The sequence below is a fragment of the Lepisosteus platostomus genome, assembly GCF_059453375.1.
Source record: "Lepisosteus platostomus isolate fLepPlt1 chromosome 5 unlocalized genomic scaffold, fLepPlt1.hap1 SUPER_5_unloc_2, whole genome shotgun sequence".
NCBI classification, from domain to species: domain Eukaryota; kingdom Metazoa; phylum Chordata; class Actinopteri; order Semionotiformes; family Lepisosteidae; genus Lepisosteus; species Lepisosteus platostomus.
The window spans coordinates 497,519-521,644 of record NW_028291472.1 but is presented as its reverse complement, the minus strand read 5'-3'; the positions used below and the strand labels follow the sequence as shown (position 1 = coordinate 521,644).

At 43.6% G+C, this 24,126-nt stretch overlaps 13 non-coding genes across 13 annotated transcripts; 6 read left to right on the top strand and 7 right to left on the bottom strand.

Moving 5' to 3' along the window:
- On the bottom strand, positions 1–82 carry trnal-aag (transfer RNA leucine (anticodon AAG)). Its single transcript has one exon. It is a non-coding gene; the product is annotated as a tRNA-Leu (tRNA).
- A 1,677-nt stretch (positions 83–1,759) lies between these two features.
- On the top strand, positions 1,760–1,833 carry trnat-agu (transfer RNA threonine (anticodon AGU)). The gene has a single exon. It is a non-coding gene; the product is annotated as a tRNA-Thr (tRNA).
- Positions 1,834–2,845: 1,012 nt separating this feature from the next.
- On the bottom strand, positions 2,846–2,927 carry trnal-aag (transfer RNA leucine (anticodon AAG)). Its single transcript has one exon. It is a non-coding gene; the product is annotated as a tRNA-Leu (tRNA).
- Positions 2,928–4,605: 1,678 nt separating this feature from the next.
- Positions 4,606–4,679, top strand: trnat-agu (transfer RNA threonine (anticodon AGU)). Its single transcript has one exon. It is a non-coding gene; the product is annotated as a tRNA-Thr (tRNA).
- A 1,011-nt stretch (positions 4,680–5,690) lies between these two features.
- Positions 5,691–5,772, bottom strand: trnal-aag (transfer RNA leucine (anticodon AAG)). Its single transcript has one exon. It is a non-coding gene; the product is annotated as a tRNA-Leu (tRNA).
- A 1,678-nt stretch (positions 5,773–7,450) lies between these two features.
- trnat-agu (transfer RNA threonine (anticodon AGU)) lies at positions 7,451–7,524 on the top strand. The gene has a single exon. It is a non-coding gene; the product is annotated as a tRNA-Thr (tRNA).
- Positions 7,525–8,537: 1,013 nt separating this feature from the next.
- Positions 8,538–8,619, bottom strand: trnal-aag (transfer RNA leucine (anticodon AAG)). The gene has a single exon. It is a non-coding gene; the product is annotated as a tRNA-Leu (tRNA).
- A 1,675-nt stretch (positions 8,620–10,294) lies between these two features.
- Positions 10,295–10,368, top strand: trnat-agu (transfer RNA threonine (anticodon AGU)). The gene has a single exon. It is a non-coding gene; the product is annotated as a tRNA-Thr (tRNA).
- Positions 10,369–11,389: 1,021 nt separating this feature from the next.
- On the bottom strand, positions 11,390–11,471 carry trnal-aag (transfer RNA leucine (anticodon AAG)). The gene has a single exon. It is a non-coding gene; the product is annotated as a tRNA-Leu (tRNA).
- Positions 11,472–13,146: 1,675 nt separating this feature from the next.
- Positions 13,147–13,220, top strand: trnat-agu (transfer RNA threonine (anticodon AGU)). Its single transcript has one exon. It is a non-coding gene; the product is annotated as a tRNA-Thr (tRNA).
- Positions 13,221–14,241: 1,021 nt separating this feature from the next.
- Positions 14,242–14,323, bottom strand: trnal-aag (transfer RNA leucine (anticodon AAG)). Its single transcript has one exon. It is a non-coding gene; the product is annotated as a tRNA-Leu (tRNA).
- A 1,675-nt stretch (positions 14,324–15,998) lies between these two features.
- Positions 15,999–16,072, top strand: trnat-agu (transfer RNA threonine (anticodon AGU)). Its single transcript has one exon. It is a non-coding gene; the product is annotated as a tRNA-Thr (tRNA).
- Positions 16,073–17,093: 1,021 nt separating this feature from the next.
- Positions 17,094–17,175, bottom strand: trnal-aag (transfer RNA leucine (anticodon AAG)). Its single transcript has one exon. It is a non-coding gene; the product is annotated as a tRNA-Leu (tRNA).
- Between the last annotated feature and the right edge of the window lie 6,951 nt (positions 17,176–24,126).

Sequence of the window (24,126 nt, the reverse complement as noted above, 5' to 3'; positions counted from 1 at the left end):
TGGCAGCAGTGGGATTTGAACCCACGCCCCCGAAGAGACTGGAGCCTTAATCCAGCGCCTTAGACCGCTCGGCCATGCTACCCGCTGTGTGTTGTCTCTTTGTCTCATTACTTGCCCGGAGGAAGCCGGGTGGGTTTTGCTCTTGTCGCCCGACTTAGTGGCGTTATGACCGTGGAACCGACTGCACCTGCTTTTTCTGAGATGCTTCCCCTCTCATGGCGAGATCTCGACTTCTTTAACACCTCTGGATAAAGATCTTCTGTGGAGCAGGTTTCAGACCTCTGCGTACAGCACCCTTGATGTCATTTTATTTTTACAGCAGCCGCATCCGGAAAGTTGTGTCTTTTACGTTTTATTTGAACAACAAAACTACATACAATACAAACAAGAGCACATATAACGTATCAAGAAAATCGTCAGGGGCACATGCTATAATACAATTACACTTTATGAAAAACGATTACACAAGGTAAATAAAGATAAGGTCCGCACAGCTTGTTCTTACATTTCAAAAGAGTCCGTAAATACCCTTGACGTCTATTTTGAACTGTTCAAACGTAGGACTCTTCCCAGACCATTTCACTTTATACCACATTCCTAAACGAGGATGCTTCTCCTGTTTTAGAACTATTTTGGGCGGTTTGGCTTATACAACACACCCACAGTATTCTAATGGTGGACTGCAGATCTGTGCTATAGTTCAGTCGAATTCAAAGGATCCAGCAATCGTACTGGATTTGACTGGGATTCTGAAATGTCTCTTGCAAAAGTATTCGGGTTTGCTTGAACCTTTGATACAAAAAGTGATCTGATCTGAAACTACCCAGCTTACAATCTCTGAGGTAGTTGTCACTAAACTCGGACGTGATGTGGCACACATGTGCCGTGTGCCTTTACTTTTGTAAAAAACTGGTATCGGGAAAAGTTTCTTAATATTTCTTTTGATTAGCATGCAAGAAAATGTGATCATTACCTATGGAATTTCCCGCCAGCCTGGAGCTTGAATTCACAACCTTGAGACTCAGTGTTCAAGAGTCACAGAAGAGGTCAGCCTGGTCTTCAGTTTGCCAACGATAAGCTCCGGCAGTGCTCCTCTGTAAAGCAGATTGTTCGGATCGGTTATGTGGGACGGCACTTTGATACTAAGATCGTTTGCAGCACACGCATGGTTTCCCCCTTCACGCAAAAAACATAGACGAAGGAAGCTCTATTGTCTTGAGCTGCTGACTCCCGGATTTAAAGCGCTCTATGTGCCAGCTAAGTCTCTACCAAGCACACTATAAAGACAGGAATTACACTTTGCGCACGTCACGCATGGAATGGCGAGGCTACTTGATCCAATATTATCTAGTCTCACCTCATATGGTGCCGATTCCTGGTTTTCATTTAAGAAAGAGCACTGCAAACACCGTAAACAGTGCAAAACGTGTGATGAAAGTAGTCTTTTCCCCCCTTTGTCTAAAGCAGAACACAGAGGAGTCATGCCGAGGGTTGTGAGATCAAGATTTCAGTGGAGCACTGTCGTCTACATCTTTAGCTACATGAGTTGGACATCCTCTTGTACACGGAAAGCAGATTGAGATCCTCTGACATGAAAAGTGCCAGATAAAAGCCATTTCTCATCCTTTCTCTTAGTGGTGGAGCTATCGCATGTAAATGAGGAAACTTGCAAGGCGAGCAGGCTCGGTGCACACCGAATGCAGATGTCTCAGAGCAGTTGAGACGTGTCCATGTGGCTGTCAAAGGACAGCACTTTGCCGGCGCCGTGGCTTAGTTGGCTAAAGCGCCTGTCTAGTAAACAGGAGATCCTGGGTCCGATTCCCAGCGGTGCCTTTCTTCCTGTCTTACTGTACAGAATTTATCCTTACGGGCAAATCCCATGCCTTTTAATTCAGGTGAATGCAAGTGTTCGTTTCCTTTCTGGAACAACTTGTTTTGAAAGAAATCTATACAGCTTGAGAAAGATGAAACACAAATCTTGCTTATCAGTGAAGAAGAGGTGCTCCCAGCAGGCCAGCTAATACCAGCAAGTTTTTTTTCACCCTGACCCAGAGAATGGAGAAAAGCGAGGCGCCTGTGGCTCTGCAGTGTAATCAGTTCGGGAGTTCGGCGGTTAGCTGAAAGAGTGGTAAATGGAGCTCGCCCCAGCCCGTCCTTATTCTTTTAAAGAGGATAAAAAATTAACTTCGCCGCCACTACTACCAGCTTTAAAAGACTGCCATGGGCACGGAAAAAAACACACCACAGATGACTTTTCTGGAACCGAAGCAGAGATTCCTTTACGAACCAACTGATAAAGCTCAGCCAGTGAATACTGTTAACAGAATGTGAAAGCACGATCAACTTTGTAACTGCAACCACAGGAAAAACAGCAAGAAGCAGGCTCCATTCCCCATTTAAATCTGTCGTGCGAGGCATGCTTTTTGGCACGCATGAAGTAAATCCCACGATCGCTTTTGAACTTGGACAAAGTACTTCCAAAGGAGCGCTATGCGCAAAGATTTAACAAGCTCAACCCCCGCCGATGATTTGGTGTGAAGAAGCAGAACATTCAAGTTTCACAGACAGAAGCAGCACGCCAGCACAGCCAACATTAAAACGGAGGGCACACTACGATTTGCATTGACATAAAAGTGATCTGGGCAGACGTCGTTCCCTGCATAACGCAAAAAGTGGCAAAGCGCTTTTGGGTTGAGAGGACGCAAGAAGGTTTTTGTTTTGTGCCTTGATGTCAAGCTGAGAAAGTATCTTTAAACACTTTGCTTAGTTTCTCGAGAGACTGCCAAAAAGCAGTTCCCTCCCTTTCGTCTGAAGCCAGCTGAAAGGGGGTCTCGACAGAAGCACCTGGCAGCGGTGGGATTCAAACCCACGCCCCCGAAGAGACTGGAGCCTTAATCCAGCGTCTTAGACCGCTCGGCCACGCTACCTGCTGTGCGTTGTTTCTTTGTCTCATTACTTGCCCGGAGGAAGCCGGGTGGGTTTTGCTCTTGTCGCCCGACTTAGTGGCGTTATGACCGTGGAACAGACTGCACCTGCTTTTTCTGAGATGCTTCCCCTCTCATGGCGAGATCTCGACTTCTTTAACACCTCTGGATAAAGATCTTCTGTGGAGCAGGTTTCAGACCTCTGCGTACAGCACCCTTGATGTCATTTTATTTTTACAGCAGCCGCATCCGGAAAGTTGTGTCTTTTACGTTTTATTTGAACAACAAAACTACATACAATACAAACAAGAGCACATATAACGTATCAAGAAAATCGTCAGGGGCACATGCTATAATACAATTACACTTTATGAAAAACGATTACACAAGGTAAATAAAGATAAGGTCCGCACAGCTTGTTCTTACATTTCGAAAGAGTCCGTAAATACCCCTTGACGTCTATTTTGAACTGTTCAAACGTAGGACTCTTCCCAGACCATTTCACTTTATACCACATTCCTAAACGAGGATGCTTCTCCTGTTTTAGAACTATTTTGGGCGGTATGGCTTATACAGCACACCCACAGTATTCTAATGGTGGACTGCAGATCTGTGCTATAGTTCAGTCGAATTCAAAGGATCCAGCAATCGTACTGGATTTGACTGGGATTCTGAAATGTCTCTTGCAAAAGTATTCGGGTTTGCTTGAACCTTTGATACAAAAAGTGATCTGATCTGAAACTACCCAGCTTACAATCTCTGAGGTAGTTGTCACTAAACTCGGACGTGATGTGGCACACATGTGCCGTGTGCCTTTACTTTTGTAAAAAACTGGTATCGGGAAAAGTTTCTTAATATTTCTTTTGATTAGCATGCAAGAAAATGTGATCATTACCTATGGAATTTCCCGCCAGCGTGGAGCTTGAATTCACAACCTTGAGACTCAGTGTTCAAGAGTCACAGAAGAGGTCAGCCTGGTCTTCAGTTTGCCAACGATAAGCTCCGGCAGTGCTCCTCTGTAAAGCAGATTGTTCGGATCGGTTATGTGGGACGGCACTTCGATACTAAGATCGTTTGCAGCACACGCATGGTTTCCCCCTTCAAGCAAAAAACATAGACGAAGGAAGCTCTATTGTCTTGAGCTGCTGACTCCCGGATTTAAAGCGCTCTATGTGCCAGCTAAGTCTCTACCAAGCACACTATAAAGACAGGAATTACACTTTGCGCACGTCACGCATGGAATGGCGAGGCTACTTGATCCAATATTATCTAGTCTCACCTCATATGGTGCCGATTCCTGGTTTTCATTTAAGAAAGAGCACTGCAAACACCGTAAACAGTGCAAAACGTGTGATGAAAGTAGTCTTTTCCCCCCTTTGTCTAAAGCAGAACACAGAGGAGTCATGCCGAGGGTTGTGAGATCAAGATTTCAGTGGAGCACTGTCGTCTACGTCTTTAGCTACATGAGTTGGACATCCTCTTGTACACGGAAAGCAGATTGAGATCCTCTGACATGAAAAGTGCCAGATAAAAGCCATTTCTCATCCTTTCTCTTAGTGGTGGAGCTATCGCATGTAAATGAGGAAACTTGCAAGGCGAGCAGGCTCGGTGCACACCGAATGCAGATGTCTCAGAGCAGTTGAGACGTGTCCATGTGGCTGTCAAAGGACAGCACTTTGCCGGCGCCGTGGCTTAGTTGGCTAAAGCGCCTGTCTAGTAAACAGGAGATCCTGGGTCCGATTCCCAGCGGTGCCTTTCTTCCTGTCTTACTGTACAGAATTTATCCTTACGGGCAAATCCCATGCCTTTTAATTCAGGTGAATGCAAGTGTTCGTTTCCTTTCTGGAACAACTTGTTTTGAAAGAAATCTATACAGCTTGAGAAAGATGAAACACAAATCTTGCTTATCAGTGAAGAAGAGGTGCTCCCAGCAGGCCAGCTAATACCAGCAAGTTTTTTTTCACCCTGACCCAGAGAATGGAGAAAAGCGAGGCGCCTGTGGCTCTGCAGTGTAATCAGTTCGGGAGTTCGGCGGTTAGCTGAAAGAGTGGTAAATGGAGCTCGCCCCAGCCCGTCCTTATTCTTTTAAAGAGGATAAAAAATTAACTTCGCCGCCACTACTACCAGCTTTAAAAGACTGCCATGGGCACGGAAAAAAACACACCACAGATGACTTTTCTGGAACCGAAGCAGAGATTCCTTTACGAACCAACTGATAAAGCTCAGCCAGTGAATACTGTTAACAGAATGTGAAAGCACGATCAACTTTGTAACTGCAACCACAGGAAAAACAGCAAGAAGCAGGCTCCATTCCCCATTTAAATCTGTCGTGCGAGGCATGCTTTTTGCACGCATGAAGTAAATCCCACGATTGCTTTTGAACTTGGACAAAGTACTTCCAAGGGAGCGCTATGCGCAAAGATTTAACAAGCTCAACCCCCGCCGACGATTTGGTGTGAAGAAGCAGAACATTCAAGTTTCACAGACAGAAGCAGCACGCCAGCACAGCCAACATTAAAACGGAGGGCACACTACGATTTGCATTGACACAAAAGTGATCTGGGCAGACATCGTTCCCTGCATAACGCAAAAAGTGCCAAAGCGCTTTTGGGTTGAGAGGACGCAAGAAGGTTTTTGTTTTGTGCCTTGATGTCAAGCTGAGAAAGTATCTTTAAACACTTTGCTTAGTTTCTCGAGAGACTGCCAAAAAGCAGTTCCCTCCCTTTCGTCTGAAGCCAGCTGAAAGGGGGTCTCGACAGAAGAACCTGGCAGCGGTGGGATTTGAACCCACGCCCCTGCAGAGACTGGAGCCTTAATCCAGCGCCTTAGACCGCTCGGCCACGCTACCCGCTGTGCACTGTCTCTTTGTCTCATTACTTGCCCGGAGGAAGCCGGGTGGGTTTTGCTCTTGTCGCCCGAATTAGTGGCGTTATGACCGTGGAACCGACTGCACCTGCTTTTTCTGAGATGCTTCCCCTCTCATGGCGAGATCTCTACTTCTTTAACACCTCTTGATAAAGATCTTCTGTTGAGCAGGTTTCAGACCTCTGCGTACAGCACCCTTGATGTCATTTTATTTTTACAGCAGCTGCATCCGGAAAGTTGTGTCTTTTACGTTTTATTTGAACAACAAAACTACTTACAATACAAACAAGAGCACATATAACGTATCAAGAAAATCGTCAGGGGCACATGCTATAATACAATGACACTTTATGAAAAATGATTACACAAAGTAAATAAAGATAAGGTCCGCACAGCTTGTTCTTACATTTCGAAAGAGTCCGTAAATACCCCTTTACGTCTATTTTGAACTGTTCAAATGTAGGACTCTTCCCAGACCATTTCACTTTATACCACATTCCTAAACGAGGATGCTTCTCCTGTTTTAGAACTATTTTGGGCGGTATGGCTTATACAGCACACCCACAGTATTCTAATGGTGGACTGCAGATCTGTGCTATAGTTCAGTCGAATTCAAGGGATCCAGCAATCGTACCGGATTTGTCTGGGATTCTGAAATGTCTCTTGCAAAAGTATTTGGGTTTGCTTGAACCTTTGATAAAAAAAGTGATCTGATCTGAGACTACCCAGCTTACAATCTCTGTGGTAGTTGTCACTAAACTCGGACGTGATGTGGCACACATGTGCCGTGTGCCTTTACTTTTGTAAAAAACTGGTATCGGGAAAAGTTTCTTAATATTTCTTTTGATTAGCATGCAAGAAAATGTGATCATTACCTATGGAATTTCCCGCCAGCGTGGAGCTTGAATTCACAACCTTGAGACTCAGTGTTCAAGAGTCACAGAAGAGGTCAGCCTGGTCTTCAGTTTGCCAACGATAAGCTCCGGCAGTGCTCCTCTGTAAAGCAGATTGTTCGGATCGGTTATGTGGGACGGCACTTCGATACTAAGATCGTTTGCAGCACACGCATGGTTTCCCCCTTCACGCAAAAAACATAGACGAAGGAAAGTCTCTTGTCTTGGGCTGCTGACTCCCGGATTTAAAGCGCTCTGGGTGCCAGCTATGTCTCTAACAAGCACACTATAAAGACAGGAATTACACTTTGCTCACGTCACGCATGGAATGGCGAGGCTACTTGTTCCAATATTATCTAGTCTCACCTCATATGGTGCCGATTCCTGGTTTTCATTTAAGAAAGAGCACTGCAAACACCGTAAACAGTGCAAAACGTGTGATGAAAGAAGTCTTTTCCCCCCTTTGTCTAAAGCGGAACACAGCGGAGTCATGCCGAGGGTTGTGAGATCAAGATTTCAGTGGAGCACTGTCGTCTACGTCTTTAGCTACATGAGTTGGACATCCTCTTGTACAGGGAAAGCAGATTAAGATCCTCTGACATGAAAAGTGACAGATAAAAGCCATTTCTCATCCTTTCTCTTAGTGGTGGAACTATCGCATGTAAATGAGGCAACTTGCAAGGCGAGCAGGCTCGGTGCACACCGAACGCAGATGTCTCAGAGCAGTAGAGACGTGTCCAAGTGGCTGTCAAAGGACAGCACTTTGCCGGCGCCGTGGCTTAGTTGGCTAAAGCGCCTGTCTAGTAAACAGGAGATCCTGGGTCCGATTCCCAGCGGTGCCTTTCTTCCTGTCTTACTGTACAGAATTTATCCTTATGGGCAAATCCCATGCCTTTTAATTCAGGTGAATGCAAGTGTCCGTTTCCTTTCTGGAACAACTTGTTTTGAAAGAAATCTATACAGCTTGCGAAAGATGAAACACAAATCTTGCTTATCAGTGAAGAAGAGGTACTCCCAGCAGGCCAGCTAATACCAGGAAAAAATTTTTTTCACCCTAACCCAGAGAATGGAGAAAAGCGAGGCGCCTGTGGCTCTGCAGTGTAATCAGTTCGTGAGTTCGGCGGTTAGCTGAAAGAGTGGTAAATGGAGCTCGCCCCAGCCCGTCCTTATTCTTTTAAAGAGGATAAAAAATTAACTTCGCCGCCATTACTACCAGCTTTAAAAGACTGCCATGGGCACGGAAAAAAACACACTACAGATGACTTTTCTGGAACCGAAGCAGAGATTCCTTTACGAACCAACTGATAAAGCTCAGCCAGTGCATACTGTTAACAGAATGTGAAAGCACGATCAACTTTGTAACTGCAACCACAGGAAAAACAGCAAGAAGCAGGCTCCATTCCCCATTTAAATCTGTCGTGCGAGGCATGCTTTTTGCACGCATGAAGTAAATCCCACGATTGCTTTTGAACTTGGACAAAGTACTTCCAAGGGAGCGCTATGCGCAAAGATTTAACAAGCTCAACCCCCGCCGACGATTTGGTGTGAAGAAGCAGAACATTCAAGTTTCACAGACAGAAGCAGCACGCCAGCACAGCCAACATTAAAACGGAGGGCACACTACGATTTGCATTGACACAAAAGTGATCTGGGCAGACATCGTTCCCTGCATAACGCAAAAAGTGACAAAGCGCTTTTGGGTTGAGAGGACGCAAGAAGGTTTTTGTTTTGTGCCTTGATGTCAAGCTGAGAAAGTATCTTTAAACACTTTGCTTAGTTTCTCGAGAGACTGCCAAAAAGCAGTTCCCTCCCTTTCGTCTGAAGCCAGCTGAAAGGGGGTCTCGACAGAAGAACCTGGCAGCGGTGGGATTTGAACCCACGCCCCCGAAGAGACTGGAGCCTTAATCCAGCGCCTTAGACCGCTCGGCCACGCTACCCGCTGTGCACTGTCTCTTTGTCTCATTACTTGCCCGGAGGAAGCCGGGTGGGTTTTGCTCTTGTCGCCCGAATTAGTGGCGTTATGACCATGGAACCGACTGCACCTGCTTTTTCTGAGATGCTTCCCCTCTCATGGCGAGATCTCGACTTCTTTAACACCTCTTGATAAAGATCTTCTGTTGAGCAGGTTTCAGACCTCTGCGTACAGCACCCTTGATGTCATTTTATTTTTACAGCAGCCGCATCCGGAAAGTTGTGTCTTTTACGTTTTATTTGAACAACAAAACTACATACAATACAAACAAGAGCACATATAACGTATCAAGAAAATCGTCAGGGGCACATGCTATAATACAATGACACTTTATGAAAAATGATTACACAAAGTAAATAAAGATAAGGTCCGCACAGCTCGTTCTTACATTTCGAAAGAGTCCGTAAATACCCCTTTACGTCTATTTTGAACTGTTCAAACGTAGGACTCTTCCCAGACCATTTCACTTTATACCACATTCCTAAATGAGGATGCTTCTCCTGTTTTAGAACTATTTTGGGCGGTATGGCTTATACAACACACCCACAGTATTCTAATGGTGGACTGCAGATCTGTGCTATAGTTCAGTCGAATTAAAAGGATCCAGCAATCTTACTGGATTTGACTGGGATTCTGAAATGTCTCTTGCAAAAGTATTCGGGTTTGCTTGAACCTTTGATAAAAAAAGTGATCTGATCTGAAACTACCCAGCTTACAATCTCTGAGGTAGTTGTCACTAAACTCGGACGTGATGTGGCACACATGTGCCGTGTGCCTTTACTTTTGTAAAAAACTGGTATCGGGAAAAGTTTCTTAATATTTCTTTTGATTAGCATGCAAGAAAATGTGATCATTACCTATGGAATTTCCCGCCAGCGTGGAGCTTGAATTCACAACCTTGAGACTCAGTGTTCAAGAGTCACAGAAGAGGTCAGCCTGGTCTTCAGTTTGCCAACGATAAGCTCCGGCAGTGCTCCTCTGTAAAGCAGATTGTTCGGATCGGTTATGTGGGACGGCACTTCGATACTAAGATCGTTTGCAGCACACGCATGGTTTCCCCCTTCACGCAAAAAATATAGACGAAGGAAACTCTCGTCTTGGGCTGCTGACTCCCGGATTTAAAGCGCTCTGGGTGCCAGCTATGTCTCTAACAAGCACACTATAAAGACAGGAATTACACTTTGCTCACGTCACGCATGGAATGGCGAGGCTACTTGTTCAATATTATCTAGTCTCACCTCATATGGTGCCGATTCCTGGTTTTCATTTAAGAAAGAGCACTGCAAACACCGTAAACACTGCAAAACGTGTGATGAAAGAAGTCTTTTCCCCCCTTTGTCTAAAGCAGAACACAGCGGAGTCATGCCGAGGGTTGTGAGATCAAGATTTCAGTGGAGCACTTTCGTCTACGTCTTTAGCTACATGAGTTGGACATCCTCTTGTACAGAGAAAGCAGATTGAGATCCTCTGACATGAAAAGTGACAGATAAAAGCCATTTCTCATCCTTTCTCTTAGTGGTGGAACTATCGCATGTAAATGAGGCAACTTGCAAGGCGAGCAGGCTCGGTGCACACCGAACGCAGATGTCTCAGAGCAGTTGAGACGTGTCCAAGTGGCTGTCAAAGGACAGCACTTTGCCGGCGCCGTGGCTTAGTTGGCTAAAGCGCCTGTCTAGTAAACAGGAGATCCTGGGTCCGATTCCCAGCGGTGCCTTTCTTCCTGTCTTACTGTACAGAATTTATACTTATGGGCAAATCCCATGCCTTTTAATTCAGGTGCATGCAAGTGTTCGTTTCCTTTCTGGAACAACTTGTTTTGAAAGAAATCTATACAGCTTGCGAAAGATGAAACACAAATCTTGCTTATCAGTGAAGAAGAGGTACTCCCAGCAGGCCAGCTAATACCAGCAAAGTTTTTTTTTCACCCTAACCCAGAGAATGGAGAGAAGCGAGGCGCCTGTGGCTCTGCAGTGTAATCAGTTCGCGAGTTCGGCGGTTAGCTGAAAGAGTGGTAAATGGAGCTCGCCCCAGCCCGTCCTTATTCTTATTCTTTTAAAGAGGATAAAAAATTAACTTCGCCGCCATTACTACCAGCTTTAAAAGACTGCCATGGGCACAGAAAAAAAAACACACTACAGATGACTTTTCTGGAACCGAAGCAGAGATTCCTTTACGAACCAACTGATAGAGCTCAGCCAGTGCATACTGTTAACAGAATGTGAAAGCACGATCAACTTTGTAACTGCAACCACAGGAAAAACAGCAAGAAGCAGGCTCCATTCCCCATTTAAATCTGTCGTGCGAGGCATGCTTTTTGCACGCATGAAGTAAATCCCACGATTGCTTTTGAACTTGGACAAAGTACTTCCAAGGGAGCGCTATGCGCAAAGATTTAACAAGCTCAACCCCCGCCGACGATTTGGTGTGAAGAAGCAGAACATTCAAGTTTCACAGACAGAAGCAGCACGCCAGCACAGCCAACATTAAAACGGAGGGCACACTACGATTTGCATTGACACAAAAGTGATCTGGGCAGACATCGTTCCCTGCATAACGCAAAAAGTGACAAAGCGCTTTTGGGTTGAGAGGACGCAAGAAGGTTTTTGTTTTGTGCCTTGATGTCAAGCTGAGAAAGTATCTTTAAACACTTTGCTTAGTTTCTCGAGAGACTGCCAAAAAGCAGTTCCCTCCCTTTCGTCTGAAGCCAGCTGAAAGGGGGTCTCGACAGAAGAACCTGGCAGCGGTGGGATTTGAACCCACGCCCCCGAAGAGACTGGAGCCTTAATCCAGCGCCTTAGACCGCTCGGCCACGCTACCCGCTGTGCACTGTCTCTTTGTCTCATTACTTGCCCGGAGGAAGCCGGGTGGGTTTTGCTCTTGTCGCCCGAATTAGTGGCGTTATGACCATGGAACCGACTGCACCTGCTTTTTCTGAGATGCTTCCCCTCTCATGGCGAGATCTCGACTTCTTTAACACCTCTTGATAAAGATCTTCTGTTGAGCAGGTTTCAGACCTCTGCGTACAGCACCCTTGATGTCATTTTATTTTTACAGCAGCCGCATCCGGAAAGTTGTGTCTTTTACGTTTTATTTGAACAACAAAACTACATACAATACAAACAAGAGCACATATAACGTATCAAGAAAATCGTCAGGGGCACATGCTATAATACAATGACACTTTATGAAAAATGATTACACAAAGTAAATAAAGATAAGGTCCGCACAGCTCGTTCTTACATTTCGAAAGAGTCCGTAAATACCCCTTTACGTCTATTTTGAACTGTTCAAACGTAGGACTCTTCCCAGACCATTTCACTTTATACCACATTCCTAAATGAGGATGCTTCTCCTGTTTTAGAACTATTTTGGGCGGTATGGCTTATACAACACACCCACAGTATTCTAATGGTGGACTGCAGATCTGTGCTATAGTTCAGTCGAATTAAAAGGATCCAGCAATCTTACTGGATTTGACTGGGATTCTGAAATGTCTCTTGCAAAAGTATTCGGGTTTGCTTGAACCTTTGATAAAAAAAGTGATCTGATCTGAAACTACCCAGCTTACAATCTCTGAGGTAGTTGTCACTAAACTCGGACGTGATGTGGCACACATGTGCCGTGTGCCTTTACTTTTGTAAAAAACTGGTATCGGGAAAAGTTTCTTAATATTTCTTTTGATTAGCATGCAAGAAAATGTGATCATTACCTATGGAATTTCCCGCCAGCGTGGAGCTTGAATTCACAACCTTGAGACTCAGTGTTCAAGAGTCACAGAAGAGGTCAGCCTGGTCTTCAGTTTGCCAACGATAAGCTCCGGCAGTGCTCCTCTGTAAAGCAGATTGTTCGGATCGGTTATGTGGGACGGCACTTCGATACTAAGATTGTTTGCAGCACACGCATGGTTTCCCCCTTCACGCAAAAAACATAGACGAAGGAAACTCTCGTCTTGGGCTGCTGACTCCCGGATTTAAAGCGCTCTGGGTGCCAGCTATGTCTCTAACAAGCACACTATAAAGACAGGAATTACACTTTGCTCACGTCACGCATGGAATGGCGAGGCTACTTGTTCAATATTATCTAGTCTCACCTCATATGGTGCCGATTCCTGGTTTTCATTTAAGAAAGAGCACTGCAAACACCGTAAACACTGCAAAACGTGTGATGAAAGAAGTCTTTTCCCCCCTTTGTCTAAAGCAGAACACAGCGGAGTCATGCCGAGGGTTGTGAGATCAAGATTTCAGTGGAGCACTTTCGTCTACGTCTTTAGCTACATGAGTTGGACATCCTCTTGTACAGAGAAAGCAGATTGAGATCCTCTGACATGAAAAGTGACAGATAAAAGCCATTTCTCATCCTTTCTCTTAGTGGTGGAACTATCGCATGTAAATGAGGCAACTTGCAAGGCGAGCAGGCTCGGTGCACACCGAACGCAGATGTCTCAGAGCAGTTGAGACGTGTCCAAGTGGCTGTCAAAGGACAGCACTTTGCCGGCGCCGTGGCTTAGTTGGCTAAAGCGCCTGTCTAGTAAACAGGAGATCCTGGGTCCGATTCCCAGCGGTGCCTTTCTTCCTGTCTTACTGTACAGAATTTATACTTATGGGCAAATCCCATGCCTTTTAATTCAGGTGCATGCAAGTGTTCGTTTCCTTTCTGGAACAACTTGTTTTGAAAGAAATCTATACAGCTTGCGAAAGATGAAACACAAATCTTGCTTATCAGTGAAGAAGAGGTACTCCCAGCAGGCCAGCTAATACCAGCAAAGTTTTTTTTTCACCCTAACCCAGAGAATGGAGAGAAGCGAGGCGCCTGTGGCTCTGCAGTGTAATCAGTTCGCGAGTTCGGCGGTTAGCTGAAAGAGTGGTAAATGGAGCTCGCCCCAGCCCGTCCTTATTCTTATTCTTTTAAAGAGGATAAAAAATTAACTTCGCCGCCATTACTACCAGCTTTAAAAGACTGCCATGGGCACAGAAAAAAAAACACACTACAGATGACTTTTCTGGAACCGAAGCAGAGATTCCTTTACGAACCAACTGATAATGCTCAGCCAGTGAATACTGTTAACAGAATGTGAAAGCACGATCAACTTTGTAACTGCAACCACAGGAAAAACAGCAAGAAGCAGGCTCCATTCCCCATTTAAATCTGTCGTGCGAGGCATGCTTTTTGCACGCATGAAGTAAATCCCACGATTGCTTTTGAACTTGGACAAAGTACTTCCAAAGGAGCGCTATGCGCAAAGATTTAACAAGCTCAACCCCCGCCGACGATTTGGTGTGAAGAAGCAGAACATTCAAGTTTCACAGACAGAAGCAGCACGCCAGCACAGCCAACATTAAAACGGAGGGCACACTACGATTTGCATTGACACAAAAGGGATCTGGGCAGACGTCGTTCCCTGCATAACGCAAAAAGTGGCAAAGCGCTTTTGGGTTGAGAGGACGCAAGAAGGTTTTTGTTTTGTGCCTTGATGTCAAGCTGAGAAAGTATCTTTAAACACTTTGCTTAGTTTCTCGAGAGACTGCCAAAAAGCAGTTCCCTCCCTTTCGTCTGAAGCCAGCTGAAAGGGGGTCTCGACAGAAGAACCTGGCAGCGGTGGGATTTGAACCCACGCCCCCGAAGAGACTGGAGCCTTAATCCAGCGCCTTAGACCGCTCGGCCACGCTACCCGCTGTGCACTGTCTCTTTGTCTCATTACTTGCCCGGAGGAAGCCGGGTGGGTTTTGCTCTTGTCGCCCGAATTAGTGGCGTTATGACCATGGAACCGACTGCACCTGCTTTTTCTGAGATGCTTCCCCTCTCATGGCGAGATCTCGACTTCTTTAACACCTCTTGATAAAGATCTTCTGTTGAGCAGGTTTCAGACCTCTGCGTACAGCACCCTTGATGTCATTTTATTTTTACAGCAGCCGCATCCGGAAAGTTGTGTCTTTTACGTTTTATTTGAACAACAAAACTACATACAATACAAACAAGAGCACATATAACGTATCAAGAAAATCGTCAGGGGCACATGCTATAATACAATGACACTTTATGAAAAATGATTACACAAAGTAAATAAAGATAAGGTCCGCACAGCTCGTTCTTACATTTCGAAAGAGTCCGTAAATACCCCTTTACGTCTATTTTGAACTGTTCAAACGTAGGACTCTTCCCAGACCATTTCACTTTATACCACATTCCTAAACGAGGATGCTTCTCCTGTTTTAGAACTATTTTGGGCGGTATGGCTTATACAACACACCCACAGTATTCTAATGGTGGACTGCAGATCTGTGCTATAGTTCAGTCGAATTAAAAGGATCCAGCAATCTTACTGGATTTGACTGGGATTCTGAAATGTCTCTTGCAAAAGTATTCGGGTTTGCTTGAACCTTTGATAAAAAAAGTGATCTGATCTGAAACTACCCAGCTTACAATCTCTGAGGTAGTTGTCACTAAACTCGGACGTGATGTGGCACACATGTGCCGTGTGCCTTTACTTTTGTAAAAAACTGGTATCGGGAAAAGTTTCTTAATATTTCTTTTGATTAGCATGCAAGAAAATGTGATCATTACCTATGGAATTTCCCGCCAGCGTGGAGCTTGAATTCACAACCTTGAGACTCAGTGTTCAAGAGTCACAGAAGAGGTCAGCCTGGTCTTCAGTTTGCCAACGATAAGCTCCGGCAGTGCTCCTCTGTAAAGCAGATTGTTCGGATCGGTTATGTGGGACGGCACTTCGATACTAAGATTGTTTGCAGCACACGCATGGTTTCCCCCTTCACGCAAAAAATATAGACGAAGGAAACTCTCGTCTTGGGCTGCTGACTCCCGGATTTAAAGCGCTCTGGGTGCCAGCTATGTCTCTAACAAGCACACTATAAAGACAGGAATTACACTTTGCTCACGTCACGCATGGAATGGCGAGGCTACTTGTTCAATATTATCTAGTCTCACCTCATATGGTGCCGATTCCTGGTTTTCATTTAAGAAAGAGCACTGCAAACACCGTAAACAGTGCAAAACGTGTGATGAAAGAAGTCTTTTCCCCCCTTTGTCTAAAGCAGAACACAGCGGAGTCATGCCGAGGGTTGTGAGATCAAGATTTCAGTGGAGCACTTTCGTCTACGTCTTTAGCTACATGAGTTGGACATCCTCTTGTACAGAGAAAGCAGATTGAGATCCTCTGACATGAAAAGTGACAGATAAAAGCCATTTCTCATCCTTTCTCTTAGTGGTGGAACTATCGCATGTAAATGAGGCAACTTGCAAGGCGAGCAGGCTCGGTGCACACCGAACGCAGATGTCTCAGAGCAGTTGAGACGTGTCCAAGTGGCTGTCAAAGGACAGCACTTTGCCGGCGCCGTGGCTTAGTTGGCTAAAGCGCCTGTCTAGTAAACAGGAGATCCTGGGTCCGATTCCCAGCGGTGCCTTTCTTCCTGTCTTACTGTACAGAATTTATACTTATGGGCAAATCCCATGCCTTTTAATTCAGGTGCATGCAAGTGTTCGTTTCCTTTCTGGAACAACTTGTTTTGAAAGAAATCTATACAGCTTGCGAAAGATGAAACACAAATCTTGCTTATCAGTGAAGAAGAGGTACTCCCAGCAGGCCAGCTAATACCAGCAAAGTTTTTTTTTCACCCTAACCCAGAGAATGGAGAGAAGCGAGGCGCCTGTGGCTCTGCAGTGTAATCAGTTCGCGAGTTCGGCGGTTAGCTGAAAGAGTGGTAAATGGAGCTCGCCCCAGCCCGTCCTTATTCTTATTCTTTTAAAGAGGATAAAAAATTAACTTCGCCGCCATTACTACCAGCTTTAAAAGACTGCCATGGGCACAGAAAAAAAAACACACTACAGATGACTTTTCTGGAACCGAAGCAGAGATTCCTTTACGAACCAACTGATAATGCTCAGCCAGTGAATACTGTTAACAGAATGTGAAAGCACGATCAACTTTGTAACTGCAACCACAGGAAAAACAGCAAGAAGCAGGCTCCATTCCCCATTTAAATCTGTCGTGCGAGGCATGCTTTTTGCACGCATGAAGTAAATCCCACGATTGCTTTTGAACTTGGACAAAGTACTTCCAAAGGAGCGCTATGCGCAAAGATTTAACAAGCTCAACCCCCGCCGACGATTTGGTGTGAAGAAGCAGAACATTCAAGTTTCACAGACAGAAGCAGCACGCCAGCACAGCCAACATTAAAACGGAGGGCACACTACGATTTGCATTGACACAAAAGGGATCTGGGCAGACGTCGTTCCCTGCATAACGCAAAAAGTGGCAAAGCGCTTTTGGGTTGAGAGGACGCAAGAAGGTTTTTGTTTTGTGCCTTGATGTCAAGCTGAGAAAGTATCTTTAAACACTTTGCTTAGTTTCTCGAGAGACTGCCAAAAAGCAGTTCCCTCCCTTTCGTCTGAAGCCAGCTGAAAGGGGGTCTCGACAGAAGCACCTGGCAGCGGTGGGATTTGAACCCACGCCCCCGAAGAGACTGGAGCCTTAATCCAGCGCCTTAGACCGCTCGGCCACGCTACCCGCTGTGCAGTGTCTCTTTGTCTCATTACTTGCCCGGAGGAAGCCGGGTGGGTTTTGCTCTTGTCGCCCGAATTAGTGGCGTTATGACCGTGGAACCGACTGCACCTGCTTTTTCTGAGATGCTTCCCCTCTCATGGCGAGATCTCTACTTCTTTAACACCTCTGGATAAAGATCTTCTGTGGAGCAGGTTTCACACCTCTGCGTACAGCACCCTTGATGTCATTTTATTTTTACAGCAGCCGCATCCGGAAAGTTGTGTCTTTTACGTTTTATTTGAACAACAAAACTACATACAATACAAACAAGAGCACATATAACGTATCAAGAAAATCATTAAGGGCACATTCTATAATACAATTACACTTTATGAAAAACGATTACACAAAGGTATTCGGGTTTGCTTGAACCTTTAAAAAGAAGTGATCTGAAACTACCCAGCTTACAATCTCTGAGGTAGTTGTCACTAAACTCGGACGTGATGTACCACACATGTGCCATGTGCCTTTACTTTTGTAAAAAACTGGTATCGGGAAAATTAATGTCGAAACCCAAAACAGTAACATATTTAAGAGTAAATGCCTCCTAATAGCTAGCAAGCGCTCCTAGTTAGTAAAGTTGTTTGTGTCCCAGCCTGTCACGCGGGAAACCGGGGTTTGATTACCGACGGGGAGACAGCTAGTTTTTTTATGATCAGATTCCAGTCTTTAATGCTGTGTGTGAGAGTTTACGTAACTTTCCTTTTCTCACATTTTCTGACGACTATTCCGAAGGAGCGCCCTATCAACTCCTAATACTTTTCAAAAATCTGCCTGCATGTTTGATTAGTTTTGTTTTACTTAGAAAAAGTTCAATATTAATCATAACTAAAGAAAATTATGATCAGAAACAAAAACAAAATGTTGAAGATGCAACTCGATCTTGAATCAGAGCTGGGTGACATGGGCTTCTGTTCTGATATGGTTGTACGAGAAACAGGAGGAATCTCTTCTCTCCTATGGAACATGAGCTGAATCAGGAATATCAACGCATGACCTACATCGTAAAACTAAAATAAAAACTAACATTAAGTTATCAGAGACATCCATTTATATACAAACAAGAGACAGACAAAGCAATAATTCTACATTAACTTGTCCTGCACTGATCAGACTAATTGAAATGGTCTGATTCAGAGCCTGTGCAGCTTGTGCTAATACAACAACGCCAGTATTGAACCCTCAGCACCATACTGACTACTGAGCACAAGTTCAGCTGCTCTCCAGCTTTGTTACGCATGGTTTTTTATTGCAAATGGAGCTGATCTCCAGACAGTACAGTGTTAGTCAGCAGCCTCTTCTAGTAATACATCGCCCCTGTCCAAAATCTCTAGGTAAAAAAAACACATTTTATACATTTGTCTGTTTAAAGATATAATCTCTTTAAAAAAGACAAAGGGTTTGTGTGTCAATTGTTTCGAATTAATTTCGAACGCAAAGAAAAGTAGTTTTCTTCCAAGAAATCACACATTTGTCGCAACCTCCATACTATACTTCTCTCTTGTAGTAGTAAAGCATTTTGATTTAAACTGAACAATATATTAAATGTTTCATCTATACACTTACGATTAACATAGGCAGCCTTGAACGGATTGCGGAAATCAAATATACAGATGGACTCAGAGTGTGCTTTCCAACTTTTGTGTAACATTTTCCTTTGATAGGGCGGAGTTGTTTTTAAATTCTGGATTAAATAAAAAGGAGTGACGTCAGTGTAAAACAGCTTTCCTTTGTGGGGAACAACAGTTGTGTTCCATATTTCTAATTATTTTGGTTTCAAGATAGCAATTTAGTATGAAACATAAAAGCCAGCTGGATAAATCTGTTACACATCATTTACAATGGTCTTTCAACTAATAGCCCGTGCAGGGATCAAACCCCAACTGTTGTTGCGAGTTGCATAAGGCTCTGCAACATGCAGATGAGAAACTAACCTCCGCTTCTTCATTATATACACAGTGAGCTATATTTGCGAGCCTACTGCCCCCTGCGGGCTCTGTATTTGATTGCGGTACAAGACCGGCTGTGGAGGTAAAGTGAGATGGGTGTGTACATTAAAAGGCTCATAGCGTCCCTGGGAAGGCTCAAACCACCACCCTTTTTGTTAACAACCGAGCCACAAAGACTCATGTACAGCTTAACACTCCTCGGTCTCAGTGAAAGTGATACACTCCATAAAATATCTGGAGAATCATTTGTCAATTTCCCTACGGGATTAATAAAGCATTATCTATCTCTCTTAAAGGAAAATCGCCAACAGTGGCCGATATCTATTGGAGTTTTTTTCATTCTATACTGCAATTTCTGAAGGGTACAGGCTTGGGGAATCGGACCTTATGGTGAAGGCTGCGGGCTCAGCAGCAGCAGAACCTGATCAGTATTGGTTGACTCCGATATACTTTGACAACTTAACTTCTGGATTTAGAGACATTTACCTTAGTGTCGGTATACTAAGATGTTTTGGTAACGAGGAAGGAGGGACAAAGCAAATTGGCAGAATGTGTGCTATTTTGTTGACTACAAGTCCCCACATGCCAGAGGGTCAATATTAAAAAAAAAACGTAACAGTATAATCTCTTGTACTTCACAATTTAATAGTGTCTGTTACATTGTGTCTCACACCTCAGTCTCAGAATTGTGAGACGAGTTTGTAATCAGGAGGGAGGGCAATAGCAATTCAGCAGAAATTGCATTCACCTTTTCCCAATGCATTCTCACATGCCATTTTCTCACATGCCATGCTCAGAGGGTCATATTTTTAAAATGGTATCATAAAATGTCCTGAAGTTCAGGATTTTGACAGTCTGTTATATTGTGTCTCACACCTTGATGTCAGAAATATGAGATGATTTTAAAATCAGGAGGGAGGGCCCTAGAAATATAGCAAACATTGCATTTACCATTTGACAATGTATTCTCTCGTGCCATGTTCAGAGGGTCGTATTTAAAAAAACGGTACAGTACAATGTCCTGAAGTTCAGGATTTTTATAGTCTTTTCCATTGTCTCTCACACATCTGTGTCAGAATTTTTAGACATTTTCATAACCAGGAGGTAGGTTCGATCACCCTCTGCTCATCCTCAGTTAACCATATAGTCTCATATGCCATGTTCTAAATGTCCCATTTAAAACTGCTATATTAAAATTTCTTGTAAAATGCAAGAGTTTGAGACTTTTTATGATCAGAAGGCAAGGTCGTGGAAAATATGCAGGAAGTGCCAGTGAATTTACGTTTTGCCTTTGTCTTATTTACTCGTGGTATAACATGCCAGTTTGTTTTATTGTGAGTTGTGTTTCTGAAATGTGTTTCATACAAAAATGCAATTTTGACAGTCTCTACTTACATATTCCCCTTTACTGAGGAAATGTACAATAATACATCCGGATAAGTATTTTTAAAAATGTCTGTAGAGAGCCATCTACAGGCGAAAGACGACATAACATCACAGCAGTAGCATTTAAGATGGAACGAAAAACACAAAGCAGCAGCTGGTGAATAAGAAGCCAACTTCAGCCTTGTTAATGCAATAGCATTAGGTGAGGTGGAAAAATATTTCTTGCTCTGAATCTTAACATTTTTATAGGAGGTGTTCTAGGACCTCTTGCCTCAGAAAAAGAACTGCCAGTACATCAATTATTTCTACTCAATCAATAGCAGCAGTGTTATCAGTACTGAGCCCTAAATGTAGGTCCTATCATCATATAAAAAGTCGAAAGTATCGACTGCATTCAACTGATAAAATGTATCTTCTATGAGAGTTATATCTTTATCCAAAATACATCGGAAACAAATTTGCACGTTTTTTGGGGGGGATCCTGAAGACTGAGACTCAAAACTTTTTTTTCCTTCTTTCCAGGAGGAAGGATTATTCAGATGCAAACATTGTCCCAAAATCGATGTACTCTTCAATGATATTCAAATCCTCAAATTCTTCATCTGAATGTCGATATTGAAATATGATATCGTACAAATTGTGGTTTTCTTTTTAAAGCAAATTTTATGCTTTAAATTAAATAAATTGTATTTATTATGAATGTGCCGGAATTTTTTCAGTACTTTAGAGGGTTCTGCCATTTTAGATGTTATGCTGTTCCTGTCTGATTTATCAAATGTGTCATTTAAATCTCCCATCATTTCTATATCAGCCTGAAGACCTTGAAGTAAAGATTGCAATTCATCCAAAAATGCAATTCATCCAAAAAAAGTTTCCCACTGGTGATACATACAAGGAAATGAATGTACATTTTCCCCCCAAATCAACAAATTTAAAATCAAATACCTCCCTCATCTGCAGGTGGAGAGAATAATGTCAGAATAAATACAGGTTTAAAAGTCAGGAGCATTGATAGTCCTATTTTAAAATGACACTAAAATGCTCACAATATATTAAAAAGCTCTGTAAAATAATAAAAAGAAATAATACACAGTTATAAAGCTCAGGAATTATCAATGGGAACTTACAATGGGTTGATATGATTTAAAAAATAAAATATTTGAAAAAATCCACTTACAATATGCTAAAAATGGCAAGAATACTTAAAACAGGTTTTAAAATTAAAAAAAAATAAAACAAGTTAAAAATAAATACTAAATGGGTTTGAAATTCAGGAATGTGATTGGCCAGATGCTTACAATGAGTGTTGCTGGTGTTTCGTGTGATTTACTGAAATGAAAAAATATTCAATTTAAAAACGGCAAGAGCTCGTATGAAAAAAAAGTTCTTAAGTATCTTTGTTGTAAGAGCTGCACCAGAACTAGTGTATTCATATACATCAGAAAAGTAGCTGAACGTGACTGGTTTATATTCAGTTATATGCATTGGGGACGAAAAGGAGACTTACATGGATTTTATTAGGTTTTAGGAATCAGAACATTTATTTTTACACATTTATGCCTACGAGCAGAAATAACTTCCTGCTTTCAGCACTTTTATTGTTTCTGCTTGTAACCTCGAACAGAGAAACCTAGTACTGACTCACAGAAACGCCCCGGAGTTTCTGTGTTTCTGGGATTTAAGAGGGATGTACTGTATGAAGACAGTAAAGGGAGTTTTTTTTTCCCGCTGTAGAGTATGAAGGCGGTTTGATGAGTCTGGAGGGAGGAGACGAGCATTCCGCACGGGGAGCGCAGAACAACGAGTTTCACCTGCAGCTCGCCGAGTCCTGTCCTATATAACCGCTGAGCCTGGGACACACTGAGTCTCTAACCAGTGTTCGAGATGTAAAGGGTTAAACCCAGAAGTCGAGAGTGGAGTTTTTGTATAAGTGTAAGATTAAGGGAATAGGGTTTTGGTGGGTTTGGTGCACAGCAGAGGTTTAGGTTTAGGTTTAGTTTGCTTTTGACACATTTGTAACGGCCATGGCGGCCTGTAGGGTCGGCATGCACCGTTACTTTTGTTCACTTTTGGTGTATAAGGGTGGTGAGGGTTCGGCTCACTCAGGTGATATTTCACGGTTGGACTTTTCAAGGAAGGTGTTACAGAAAGGATTAAGGCATTAGATGTCAAATTCTTAATCACTTTGCTGAAGGGAATTGGTTTTGACATTAGTTTCAATCGGCGAAGTTACTGGAACAATTTTGGATAAAAATAGAGTAGAAAAAAAGATGTGGGCCTGATTAGAATGTTTGAATGGCAGAAGCTGATGGATCTTTCTAATGTGGTGTGAGCCTGGTCAGTACCTGGAGGGGAAACCTCCTGGGAAAAACCAAGGTTGCTGCTGGAAGAGGTGTTAGTGGGGCCAGCAGGGGGCACTCACCCTGTGGTCTGTGTGGGTCCTAATGCCCCAGTATAGTGACGGGGACACTGGACTGTAAACAGGCGCCGTCCTTCGGATGAGATGTAAAACCGAGGTCCTGACTCTCTGTGGTCATTAAAAATCCCAGGGCGTTTCTCGAAAAGAGTAGGGGTGTAACCCCGGTGTCCTGGCCAAATTTCCAATTGGCCCTCACCAATCATGGCCTCCTAATAATCCCCCCCTATGAATTGGCTACATTACTCTGCTTTCCTCCCCACTGAGAGCAGATGTGTGGTGAGCGTTCTGGCGCACTATGGCTGCCGTCGCATCATCCAGGTGGATGCTGCACATTGGTGGTGGTGGAGGGGAGTCCCCATTACCTGTAAAGTGCTTTGAGTGGAGTGTCCAGAAAAGCGCTGTATAAGTGTAAGCAATTATTATTAATTAATAGGACTGTGATTGTTCGCATGTTTAATGAGATGGTGATGAAGGAAGATGTTTTGACATGGTTGTCTAAGTATTGTTTAGTGAAAGGTGAGCTTCAGAAAGTCTTGGATGATGATGGCATCTGGAACTGTGCATGGAGAGTACCTGTTTCATTGCATGAAGACAAAAAATGGTTATGGTGGATTTAAACACATTCCTTCTTTGATTGGATTAGGTGAAAATAGAGGCCTTGTGTTCTACCAAGGGCAGCCAAAACCGTGCAGGAGATGTGGGGAGCTGGGTCACTTTGTGGATGCCTGTACAAATGTGGTGTGTGGTAAGTGCAAGGAAATTGGACATGCATATACTGAATGTACAAGCGTGAGGAAATGTAATCTCTGTGAGTGTGAAGGTCATGTGTTTAAAGACTGTCCAAATTCCTTTGCAAATAGAACAAAACTGGGAAGACCAATGCTCTTCCAATAGCCTGCCACCTGTGGAGACTGAAAGTGCTCAAATGAAATGTACAGAACAGAGGGTGCAGTCTAAAAGAGACATTAGATTTAGAAAATGATTTAACTCTGAGCAGAAGAGTGAGGGAAGATCATTTTCCGAGTCCTCAGGTAGGTTCTCCCATGGGTTTAGATGTCTCCAATATATGTGATCTTACTGACCTAGCTTTAGAACCAGAGACTCAAGGAAGGCAGGTGGAGAAATATCCTATGGATTGTGGGGGTGGTGGAGGAGGAGACA